Source organism: Ornithodoros turicata, chromosome 1, assembly GCF_037126465.1.
Source record: "Ornithodoros turicata isolate Travis chromosome 1, ASM3712646v1, whole genome shotgun sequence".
In the NCBI taxonomy this organism is placed as follows: domain Eukaryota; kingdom Metazoa; phylum Arthropoda; class Arachnida; order Ixodida; family Argasidae; genus Ornithodoros; species Ornithodoros turicata.
Window position 1 is genome coordinate 179,037,167 of NC_088201.1, and position 13,231 is coordinate 179,050,397.

The 13,231-nt window shown below is 44.0% G+C and overlaps 1 long non-coding RNA gene across 1 annotated transcript; it reads right to left on the reverse strand.

Annotated features, from left to right (window-relative positions):
* Positions 1–3,386: 3,386 nt before the first annotated feature.
* Positions 3,387–7,623, reverse strand: LOC135373394 (uncharacterized). Its single transcript, XR_010416440.1, has 6 exons — positions 6,450–7,623; positions 6,340–6,378; positions 5,380–5,471; positions 4,924–5,038; positions 4,360–4,498; positions 3,387–3,460 (listed from the first exon to the last, which is right to left on the reverse strand). It is a non-coding gene; the product is annotated as an uncharacterized LOC135373394 (long non-coding RNA).
* Positions 7,624–13,231: the final 5,608 nt, after the last annotated feature.

Sequence of the window (13,231 nt, forward strand, 5' to 3'; positions counted from 1 at the left end):
TAAGAGTTCAAACACTTACGACATATTGACTGAATGGGTGGACAAAAGGATGCGTCAGAACAGGATTGCATTTGTGTCTGTGGTGGAATTGAGAGCCCAATGTAATTCTTGCCAGGCGGAGCAGGCTGATGAGATGGTGCTTTGTGTCAGGGGTCAGCACAGTGGTTTATCCATATTCCGAGCATGGAGGAGCGTTGAAAAAAGTTCGGGGGGGAGGGGGGGTCATTATTATAGTTGCATCATTAGTCTACAGCTGAAATTGCAAGGGCACCCCCTGTAGGGGTTACTTCCACCTAGTATCTTGGGTATTTAAAGCATGTAGTAGTTACTATGGGAAAGGCTTTGCGTATCCTGTTCACCGCGCAGACTGGTTTAACGATTCTCTTGTTTTTTTGTTTGTTTTTTTTTTTCAAGTTTGTGCAACATCCATCTCACGAACTGTTGCTATGTAGTATACGTATCTATTTCCTGTATGAGACATGCAAGCTTTGAACAAAGCTAAAGCTAGTAGGACGCCGAGTATTAATTCAGCTGCACTCTTTCTGAACAAGTGACGAAAATAAGTTCTGAAAAGCTCAGAAAAACTATTTTGTATTGAAACCAACCAGCATGATTGTGCATGAGACACGTACGCTTCTTACTTGTGAATATGAGCGCTAGGTTCGTGCTGCCCTCGAAGTTCTAAATATGCGACTTCTTTCGGCATTATTATGCAATGAACTACTCCGGCCCCTTTACACGGCGCCGTCAAACATGAAATTTACACAAGCTGTTCATGTGCTTCATCGTGATGGATGCTGAAAGCTCATCTAACGCATCTAACAGTCTGTCGTTGGAACTTCCTCTTCATGCTGAAGCCGATTCGCGGCTCAACATTTCAAAAGCAAGGCCTCCAAACTCTGCTGCACGTAGCAGGTGCCTCTCAGCTGCTGAAAGGTAGCTGAAAAGCTGACTTGTCGACTCCGCTGTGCTTCCGCGTCATATTGAAAAACCAGCCAGCAATACGGAAGTTGCGGAAACCACCCGAACTTCCGGTGTGGACTTTCCACCAATAAACGTCGCGGGCGTTTGACGTCATACACATGGGAAAACCACTGCATAATAGCTAGAGTTTTGCGTTGATCGCACGAGTTGAGGGCAGAAATAGAAACCGCTTTTCGGCTCCTTTTTTCGGCAAAAACTGTTACCTTTTCGAATCTGACTGTGCTGTTGTTCAATATCGCTGGATTTCTATGAGCTCGCTAATCTGATGCTCCTGTGAGTCTATTGTAAACACTTTGTTGCCAAAGAGCTTCAGTTACAGTTAAAGTGTCTGAACTGCATCGGATTCATATCATTGATGCCATGTAAATGCAGGCTGCCAGAATGATTATTTTTCAGATTCAGTCACACAATTCCATTTTTAACGTGTGCGCATTTTGATTTGCCGAGTAGGATATATCACTTCACGGTCTCTTTAGTAACCTCATCTTTCGTCTTCGAATTGTCAGTCGGGAATCGAATGGGTTCCGCACAAGCAACTATGATCCGACATGTATGGATAGGGAAATACTTGACACTTGTTATCACTTGATATCACACATTGTCTTTTCTATTTTCAGTGTACCTCGGAAACGTTCCTTCCTGCTACCTACAGCTGTCTACCACCCCACACGTGTGTAAAGTACTGGTTGCATTTGGAGCATTCAAGCATGGACCCAAAGACAGAGGCAATGCTTGCAGTTATCAGTGATACAAGTGCTGCGATTTGTGTACATGTACATTACTATCTACTTTGGAAGAGTACCAAGATTTGCTGGTATGTGACTGTGCAATGAGGGGAAGTGCTCACTATGTCTGCGACTTGTCCACATGGTTGGAAGTCAATGTTTGCCCGGTATGTTCATAGAAAGAAATATTTTCAGTAAACCATAAATGTCCTTTAGACGTCCAGAGTATGCATAGGCCTGGATATTTGGTATGTCTAGTAGATATCCAGATATATCCAAACTACGCTCAAAGGACGTATTACAGATCATCGAATGCTTGACGAAATCATGTTGCTGGTACGTTGTATGGATGTCCAGGCTGGATTTTGTACCATCTCAAGGATCTACCTCTGAACCAAAGGAATCTCCATCGGGTATCCGATCTACCTTTTCGTGTGTCATGCACTTCTGATGATTTTTTTTATTTATAAGCAGCACCAAACAGTGGGAATGAGATCAAAATAGCATGCATTTTATTTAATGCACTGCGGAACGGAGAACAGTGACATAACACATAAATGTGAAAATCCAAGAACAGAGATACACTGATGGGTTGCTCATCGCCATGGTGTAGGTTGAAAAACTGGCAGATGAACGATAAAAGAGCTAATGACCAACATATTAGTCAGTCCTTGCCTGAAGTAGGAACTGAAAGATAGCTGAAACAAATTTTTGATGGCTTCATTCGGTTCTAATTAAAATTATACGGCGGTGGATTTACACAAAAACTGGGCGAAACCAAGTACCTTGGCACATTATTGAAATGCGTAGTATATGACATTGTACCTTTTATTAATGAATGCACTGGCTAAGTGCGTATATTTAATGTAGCGATACAATGTATTTAGTGTTGCAGACGTAGAAATGGAAATGTTGGCACTTTAGCATGGCTTTGGAAGGCATTACCAGCCTATATAAAGATTACAACTCTGTGAGAACACTCTGTCATAAACTTACAGTTGTACAATTCGAATATGCTTTGAACTGCATAGAAATTGAACATATCTATTAAGTACATATCTGGTACCATTCGTTATATCAGGTACTTGCAAATGTGTAGTACATGACTTTATACTTGCTTAATATATTAAGTGCATTAAAATATTTGACACGAAGCATTATCACGCAGGTACACCTTCGAATTGCAGTCCACTTCTTCATTTGAGCACTGAATTTCCCTCGTGGTGGATGCAAGCGTGTATGCTTAGTGACTTGACTACAAGGGGAGCATTAGTTGTTTATATATGACACTGTCCAAAAAATGCACTTGAACCGAGTACGGAATGTCCTGTTGGCAGGATCCTCATCCTCCTGAATGAGTAAACAGGTTTTAAAAAACACCACTGTGGAACTCTGAAGCTAAAAAAAAAGAGAGTATGTGCATTCTTGTCCTTTGTTCAGGAAAGCAGTGTCCACACAGCGAGGCCTCAGTGTGCAGATGTTTCATTTGAGGAACCATTTGCAGATGAGCTGGATATTTCAGAAAACAAACATTATTTGTCTCTGACCAATGAAGCTGTAATTACATAACATTATTCAAGGGCAAAATATTTGGACAGTCATTACGTGCACTACACTGATGGCAGCAGAGAGCTCGTGGAATGCATACCTCTGGGACGTGTCCCTGGTTCTTGCAGGTGCACGGCGGAGCCAGTCTTTTATCGCGCTTTCAATGGTATAGTCGCTGCATTTCCGTGTAGACTTAACAGCAGCTGCATAAAAGGAAAAGAAGAAAACACGCGTGTTATTATAAAAATGTAGGGCAACACAACTCAAATGAAACACTCACATCTTGAGGGCTTCCCCCGCTTTGCAGCATTTTTCTTCACATAGTAATTATTGCACACCTTATACTCTCTGTACAATGCTGCACCCTTGGAGGTTACACAGCCTGGTACCCTATTATTGTGAAGTAATCGACCTCGATTACTTTGAGACTCGTCTCTCATTGGTCGTTACAGGGAGAAGGCGTGAAGAACTGAAGTGAATGGCACGCGCTCTCACTCAATTAATTCAAGCACTTGATCCTGCACTATTCATCCTTTATCTACTTTATCACGAAGATTGCAGGATTAAGAGTTTGACTAAAGACATTCATTTCTGTTGTCCATTCCTTCTCCATGTAACGACCAATGACTGGCCCCTGTTCCGAATGACTGGCCCCTGGCCCTGTGGCCGATAGAGGCCCTGTTCAGAAGCACCCAAGCTTCGGTTGATAATGATGATAATAGGAGAAAAATGAAGATGTGAACCCGCTCATCGCGGGGCAAGCTACTCCAGAACTAGTAGGGGAAAAACGACTAACAAGACAAGAGCTCTGCTATTCTATTAACGAAGGTGATGAGTGAGTGCTGCGCACCCTCACGAAGAATCGGCTGAACTTCTCACTGGTCCAACCAATTGAAATCCATTGAAACTTGTGAGAACAGCTGCTTAGCATGCTTCCCTCGTAATACATTTAAGCCACCACCCGCATTAGCTGTGCAGGCAAGTTTTAACGCAAATTTTTATACACTACGCAGTTCTGCTTTTACACAGGAAGAGGTTTCATCTGGCCCACGAGGGTGGAAACATGAGTTAAATGACTGGGGTTGCAAGAAGCTTTACCTACCGATAATGCATCGGGAAACGTTCAGCAGAATGAGTGCTTCCCTTTTTTTCCTTGCCACGAAAATTCTCCCGCCATTCGATCTGACATCAGCATCCTTAGTATTCGCCTAGCACAAGATTCCGGGCTCATGCCCCCAATGCTGGACAAGTAGTGAACATGCAAGGTTAGAAGAAACCAATGCAATTGGAATCCGTTTGGCAATGGAAGGAGCCATAACGCGACATCATAACTGCTTTGTGCCTCTATCGACAGCTGCCAGCAACGGGAAGCATTCACGCAAACATATTTTTATTTGAAATAAATAACAGCTTATTTTCCTGATGTATTGGCACTTCATTGCCCTCTAACAGATTCGTATACGGTTCACGTAAAGGGCTGTTTATACTCCAACAGCAGACAATGTAGCTCGTGCAGGGTTGTCGCTCTCTGCTATTTCCATGTTCCCGTGAGATACTTATCTGCTAAAATGTTGCACGGGGCAAGAATGCCATTCGCGCTACTAAACTGCTTTAGTGTACCTGCAGTGACAGCTATATATGGTGTTCAGCGCAAGCATTTAACTACTTCCAGGCAGTTGTCTTTATGCTTGACGTGTCATAGCCCGTACGAAATCCGTGCAGTATTTCCAGAGATCCTTCCGTTGCTTCGGTCAGACCAGTCAGCACGTCATGGTGGAATTCTGGAATAACATGCATCAGTGAGTAATCGTGCCTGAAGCGAAATTGCTTCACACCAGTTTTCCACTACACAAGCTGATGGGATCAGAACGTTGTTAAAAATCTGACCTAAGCTGCAATATACTGTAACTGGCAGGAAGTTATTATCCCACCCTGGTAAGCAATTTGTTTGCCCTCAAATAAGTTACATATTGAAGCAATCGCGTCTATTATAAGGACTAAACCACAAGTGAAAGGCTGAAATTCCATGTACATCAGCAGCTAATCGGGATGTGTAATAGCACGACCTTGTGAACAACCCCCCCCCCCCCCCCCTCTCCCGTGCATGTAGCAAGTTACTCACCACCAGGAGGTAACGCTTTTCTAATAGTGCGTGTTGGCTGCTGTTGCTGTTTTGTACGTTCTTTGTCATCTCCAGGGACGCCGAACTATGCACTGTATAGAAATAGAACGACTGAAGCATAAGGGCAGCCATGGCAATATTTGTCATGTGTATTTGCTATTTCACATTCAGGGATACATGCTATTTGCTGGATATCCTACCAAGTAGGATATCTCCTCATACAATAGATAATTATCAGCTAATCCCTAATCTGGTGTTCAGACATTTCTGCCAAAGCATCTTTGAAAGGCCAATTAGCAAATTTCACATAACTTCACGCGCTTATTGTGCCTGCACAAAACGTTCACCCGCATAACCAGCAGGAACAAAATCTATGCTTCTATGGCTGCGCTCTGTCATGCCTGAAAACGTTTGCTTCTTCTTCTTTTTTTTTTCTTTTTTTTTTTGCTATTATACAGCGGGACAGGGTAATGTAGAGCGTAGAGTAATTGCAATCAACGCTCTCATCTGCTGCTTGGATGTCACTCATGTCATCTACCACAACCAAAATATAATTGCTCGAACTAGTGCTACACACTAACCACATAATATGCAAGACGTACCCAGCACGTTCATAAGATTAGGATAGACCCCACTCTGCAACAGTCATGTCAAGTAAATGTTGTGCAGGAACGGGGTAGCTGTCGCAGCGAGAAAATTCAGAACTGATGTTGTTTGATTTCTACACTAATGTCTCCTAATAGTGATATGAGTACAAGAAGCCTAGTTAGTATAGGCTGAGGAAGGAGCTCATTGAGTGAAGAACGTATAAATGGACTACAAGTATTATTCAGTCCTCAAGTCGGCACACTACTTTGCGGTCCCACTAACGACTTACGTAATATATGTATACGTGTACATGTGAGGTAACACACCGAGGTCACTTGAGGACAGGGATAAGACCCACAAATTAATAATTACCAATTATGGTATCCGATACCGTGGACAATGCTGCGTCATCTGAAAAAATATTCCCAAACATTCAGCAAATATATGAATACTGCACCCTAAAAAATATTTGCAAGTGTTACCTTGGTCAGGTGTATCATTACGAGGAGTTGTAATTAGAGAACGAAAAGTTAATAAAAACTTCTACAGTGGGACGTCGAGGCTCGTGGAAAGCTCAGTGGTGGCATGGGTGCATTGTAGAGTAAGTCTTCATTGTCAAACAACAACTTCATTTTGACTTTGGAGAGTGGGGAGGTTCTCTACCCCATTGCTGCTGGGGATGTGGGGAATAAAATAACGAGCCCCTTCACAATAACGAACGAAGTCCGATGGTGTCCAAAAATGTCAAAAGAGCTTTGAGCGCAGATCGTTGCTTGGCTGGATTGGGCCAGGAACCAAGCAATTTCGATAGGGAGAAGGGGCGAGAGTCCAGCTCACGAAGAGACTCTGAGAGTGTGGTTCGGGAAGGTTGGTAGTGGGGGCAATGAAGAAGGATGTGTTCCAGATCCTCAAGAGCACCACAGTGGCAGCAGGTTGGAGAGTCAACTTGTCACTGACCTGTAAAGCCATATCGAGGCGCATTCGGTGGATCAGTGCGGCCCTGGATGCCTGTTTGGCCGCGTGTACTTCAAGGGCACGAGTAACGGCCAATCGGAGGCTCAAGGGGTCCGCCAGCCGGACGGCCTGCTGGACGTCAGCATCGGATATCGCGTCAAGAAAGTAGCCAACAGCGACGGTGTCCAGGACATCCTGGGCGCAGTCGGCAAAAACCACACGAACCTTTCTCTCAATATCATAAGCCAGCTCGGTGAGCGACTCATTTGGAAGTTGTACTCGGCTTCTCAACTGGGCATGGAATAGCCCTCGCTGATGACGTTCACCGAAACTATGTTCAAGAGCCTCTGTCAAGCGCCTCAAGCTGTGTCTCTCTGACGGCGACAATGTCTGAAGAACCGCCAGCGCAGGTCCTCGTAGCGCAGAGACAAGGTGGCATGCTCTCTGTTCTTCCGACCATCCATTTGCGTCGGCCAACACTTCAAACTGTGCCAAATAGCTGGTCCAAGGATCCTCGCCGTTGAACTTATCAGGGTTTGCAGCTGCTGAGGGTTGACGTGTCTCTCATGATGGTTTATCGTGGTGTGAACGATCCGCCGTCGTACCAGACGAAAGCTGACCAGTTTCAGACCCTCCCTGAGGCAGATGCAACAGTGCAGCGAATTCGGACCGCAGCTCCTCCACGACGCTGCGTGTATTCGACTGCAGCAATGTTTCCATTTGCTCTCGGGTAATGAAGCTTGCGGCTTCAGGATCATGCTCCACTGGAGGAGCCGGTTGCCGGCGTCGTCGTGGGGGCATTGTTCACGCAACGGGAAGCCCACTTCTGACACCAAATGTTACAAGGTTCCGATCCCTTCACCTCCGTCAGTTCGATCCCGAAAAAGTCGAAGTGTCCGCGCCCTTCACCTTCGACGTCTTCCTCACTCTCGTAACAGTATCTTTTTAATCTTTCCCGTCACCACATTGAATATTTTTCTCCGCAGTAGTTCTGCACTGCGGAATTGAGCAGTGCTGCTGCTGTTTGAGTTCTGTAAGCCGGGAAACTCCGTCGCGCACGAAAGGAAGCTGGGGCAGTTTCAGGTCAGTGCGAAATATACCAATCCTCTTCTGCTCCTATCATTCATTGAGTGTTCCTGCTGGGGTCCACTAGGTGGCGAGCAGCTAAGGCGAATATACGCGCCCAGAAACGACGTTTTTTGCAATTCTGTTTCAGCTATTACCAAAGCTGTAGGGAACGTATTTTACAATGCGATGAGGGAAACCGACGCGCACTTCCTGTTTCTGGTAAAAAATAACAACAAAAATACGTGAGGTCTTCGCAAATTTCGGAGATCGGAGATTCGGCAAATTCACGTGCTCAGAAGTCATGCAAAAGAAAAAAACAACCCGAGCAGTGACCTCATAGTATTCAAACAAATATATTTTTAATACGATTTTCTTTTCACGCCAGGTGAAGCAACCTGCAGGTCGAATACAAGACACGGAAACAAGGGAAAGTTCTACCGTGCCCAACCCAATTTCTTTGATGGGCTCACGGAAGTTGTTGGAAGTCCTCCGTGGAAGGCCTCCTGCGATAAAATGCTGGCAAAACGCTTCCGGTGGTCACTTTCAACCGGCAGCGTCTGTACATGTTTAAAGGGACCGAAAAGTGAATATAAACCTACCGAAACTATATGTTCAGCGAAAAGCTTGAACCTTCAAAAGTTCAAATATCAAAGAACTCCGCTGAAATCGTTGTAGTTTTTCTGTAATCGAATTTTCCATAATTGCATGTCCAGGGACCTAGTAGGAAACCGAGCAGTCTGTCAACAATTGCATGACCCCGCGCCATCTGTCGAGGACGCATGTAATACGCGCACTTCCGGGCGCTAATCCGGCGAAAACGAAAATGGCAGTGGGCATTTGTGACCACTTTCTACGTCAAGAATGTCGAGCCTCTTGAACATGAGTGCGCTGGAATTCCGCATTCGAGAACTGTCGCTCACACAGAAATGTTGTTCGTGCGTTAGCGTGCTGGAAAGTGTGTTCTTCGCAGCAGAAGATTCCTCGTCCAGAGATTAATCGGAGTCACATTCGTCCTCAGCAGTAGCTCACCGTGCCGTGAACATGGACTGCTTTGTGAAATTTCCATGTATCAGGCAGAAGCACTTGTGTAAGCCGAAACAAGCGCTGTTTTTGCGTCGTGCAGGTGTTAATGTGTGAAATGCAAACGGACGGATACTACGGATGAATACTACGGTTTTTGTTGCCGAGAGGTAGAGAATGCGTGTGAAAAGCAGACAGACCATTGCATCAGAACTAACGAATATTTCGAAATACTGTGCCTTGACACCGAAGTACTGCAAATGTCTTTTACATACATCCGAGAAACCGAAGAGCATGGCAACATACGCCGTGTGGTCTTTACGCGCTACTTGAACGGCAAACTGGACGGAAAACCGTTATTTCTGCAGGAAATTCCGTTATACCACATGTCGGCCATTCACAAGAAGGGTATGGGGTGCCCCGAGAAAATACAATAGAAAGTACTCCACTGGATCTTGATCTGCGTCATGCATGCTATTAGGGATGCTTTCCCATCAGTGCGCTGACCTGTAGAAATGTTGTCAACATACATTCATTTATTGCTGTAAGTTTTTCTCGTTGCTTTTTCTTTGCTGTCACAGCATATTATAATTACTAGTTTGTTCCTGGAGGGTTAAGAACCTGTGGGCATAGATGTATTTGTAGGTTATTCTCATGTCTCATGTGAGGAGTAAGTAAGATAATTTTCATCAGTGTCATTCAGCTGAACTGTGTTCATAACCTTTTAGTATACTTTTTTAGTGACCACGTTTCCAAATGTCAACTAATAATTGAACCAAGATTGGGATTTAGCACTTAATTAACTCTGTTTTGCTAAACAGAGTACTTGTAACTGATTCATTGTCACGTCACCAACTAACATTTGTAAAGAAGGACTTGAGGGCTGACTTCAAGTATTATTAACCCTTGATCTGGGTTCAAAGTTAACCATGCACCATTGGTGTGCATAGTACTCCAAAATGGCTAAATAATTTATTGCATAAGTTCTCTGTTACTGTAATTGAGATGTACTTTTGTAAAGTACTTTTGACAGCCCTGCAAATTGAAACTGGCTTCAGTGTACACAACAAATGCATCGTAACATTTAATTGAAATATAATATAAGGGCAGAAGCAACATTTTGTCACAACTCAAACTATATCTTTCTTTTTTATTGTCCAGGGATTTAGGAAACAGAGTAGGACTTCGTGCCCACTGATGTTTTGACGTACTTGATAGAGTTGTAAAACCTGCAACAAAATAAACAAGAGAAGTATAAACAGTTTCGTCTTTCCCTTTTGAATTTAACAAGCTAGTTATATTTTACCATTTGTTCACTTTTGTATTCTCTGTTGGTGAAAAGATTACAGGAACAATAATGCTGCAGATCGAGCGACGACCTGTCATCTTGATGAAGATCAGAACATTTCTTGAGGCATGCTAAGTGAGACAAAAGAAATGTACAATGAAGGTTGTACAAAAACAGCAAATCTCCGTCGACTAAAACTTTACATATGTGGATGTTACCACATCGTGTAGTTTCCATCCAAAAGTAGGACTAGGCAAGGTTGTTTGGTAGGTTGTTGGCATGTTGATGTGCTATACCGTTACAGCACATCAATATAGATGAGGGGCAAACACAGTAGACAGCGTGATGGCTGCAAACTCAAGTGAAGATTTATTCGACAGAACAAGAAACTGAAAGCATGAGTATAGAGAAAGGCAGTGCCCATGCAGTGTATGGTGAACCACATTAATTTCTGAGAAGGTAGGATCGGAAGAGCAATAAAGCGAAATTACAGTTGCGTCTGAGATAGGGGAACTCTGCAAATTTAGGACCAATACGATGTGGTAACCTTCACACTGTAGCTCTGACACACATTGAACAATTCCAGTAGTGGGGCTTCAAAGACCACGAACGTTTGCTGTTTCACTGGGCATTCAAGTGTAGAGGATGCATCTATAGAAAATTAATTAGCGTTCCTTAGTCATAAAGTCATGACTACATCTCAACAGGAAGTATTCTTGCACCCTTCAAACAAGCTAGTAGTTCTCATCGGTTTCTTCTCCCCTTGTTGACGTCATACTAATGTTCTGCACCTGTCCAAAGACTAAAAAAAATGTCACAAAGTCTGCAACACGTAACAAATCTAGTGCTTCAATCTGTGGACTTTGCATACCTGCTTTCAGCTATTTCTGTCATGTCAACTTGAGTGCCTGGATCACAGACACACGAAACAGTTTTGTGCCACTTCAACACTGGAAGGCCCCTAAAATTAAATTTGTGGTGTTGACTATGGTGAGTACGGGACAAGTAGGATAACATAAGTTAAATGGAATACGTCGTCGCTATATTATAATTTATACATGTGTGATGCCTGTACATACCTAAGACGTTGTGCTGAACTCGTCACCTCGGTGAAGCAAAATCAATGGGTATTGAGCACCAGTGTGCTTCGGACGTCTTCGCAATTCGCCTTCTACGGCATCTTCGTAGTCATCGGCAGCAAAATGAGCTCAGCACACACGACACGACTGCTACATCTAATAACCGAGTGTTTCGAACCACATTCGTTTTCGCGCACTCTCCTGTTGAATCTTGTGGTAGAAAACGCCCGCCGCCGATGGTGAACATGATTTTTGCATCCCCGAACACCAAAACTACACCAGGCATATGTAGGTCTCTCGAATAATTGACACAACAACCACGAACATGTCATTCACTTCTCTTCGCGCGACCAACACGACCACCCACGACGTAAACAATAAACGCGATAACACAGACGGCCTTGCAGATGGCGCGGCGGATCGTAGCTCGTAGCGGCGAAGTAGCTGAATGCTTTGTTAACGTAAAAGCTATGGAAGTGAGCGTCATTTTTAAAATGGCGTTTAGCTGTAAGATAATGTGCGTCAGCTTTGTTCTCTAAAAAATTAACTCTCACGTGGTAAGGGTTGACCAATCCCTGGGAGCCCTGGACCTGAAACCCAAGTTGCTCTTTTTCGCCGTTCGCTGGCAGCACCGTCCATGTTCCGGCAGTCTTCAAAATATTTATACGTAAAAAATATGCGGAATTGAGAAGTAATGCTTTCTGTATCTTATCAAACAACGATGTTGTGCACGACAGTGGGCAAAAATATGGGGGTTATTTTTCACTTTTCGGTCCCTTTAAGTATGGATGGCAGCTGTGGTGGATGGAAGGGTGGGAACTGTGGGGGTCCCTGACGTAATGTTGTACGGCGGGTCAACTTTCTCCTCACGATTACTCACAATCAGGGTTATCAGCCTCGTTTGACTTCGGTCGTTTGTTAAAATTTGTTCGCTTTGCCTTACTGTATACTCCCGCGCTACTCAGCCGGCAGCAATCTGATTGGCTAGTGGTTATCGGAAGTCTGAGTCGGGCCGCGTTTGTCTCTCTCTGAAGCCCTCTATTGTCTACCATGTCACTCAAGGAAATAATTGCGATACAAACTTCAATGGGACGAGCGACATGGCCGAGTGGGTAACACCATCTACTCAGTTAACACTTCATTTTGGCCACGTTGGTCCAGATCCATACTCATACCCAGTCACACGGGCTAATTTGGTGTCATTTTCGTGAAGTACACCCCGACCAATCGGATGTCACTCTCGCTACGCGCTTGCTACATAGCTTAAGTAAGTGTCACTTAAGCACTGATTGCGATTACGATATATAAGAATAAACGTCGGCAAAATTTTTAGGCGTGTGCCACAATACCTTCCTCGCAATATTTTTTCTTTGATTTAAAATTAGCTCCTGCAAACCGATTATCTCTCGATCGATCTCTTCCAAGATTAAACAAATTGGCCTCAAACATGCGCCACAACAAAACTGACCTCCAAAAGATCGCTGAGACCGCGAAGTTCTCGCTGTCTCGTAATGAGAGTGATTGCATGTTTTTTCGGTACAATGTCACACTGTACTAACATAAAATAACACGTTGCTGTATATTGCGGTGTCGGTTGTATAGTGTGTTGTGTTTTTTGCATGTACCACCCATTTACTCTTTACCCATGTACCACCCATTTTTCTCAACATTTCTGCATGTACCACAAAGCCTGCCGTCGAGGCTATACACCCGGTAAGACGAACAGAAGTGAAGTGAGTTTGGAGAAGTTCCTAAATCGGTAGTGCATTTTGTGCCGAGAGTCACTAAAAGATGTCGTGTGACAGCACACGAATGACACTAAAGGCAAGTGTCACTCGTTCAAGGTGACACTAAA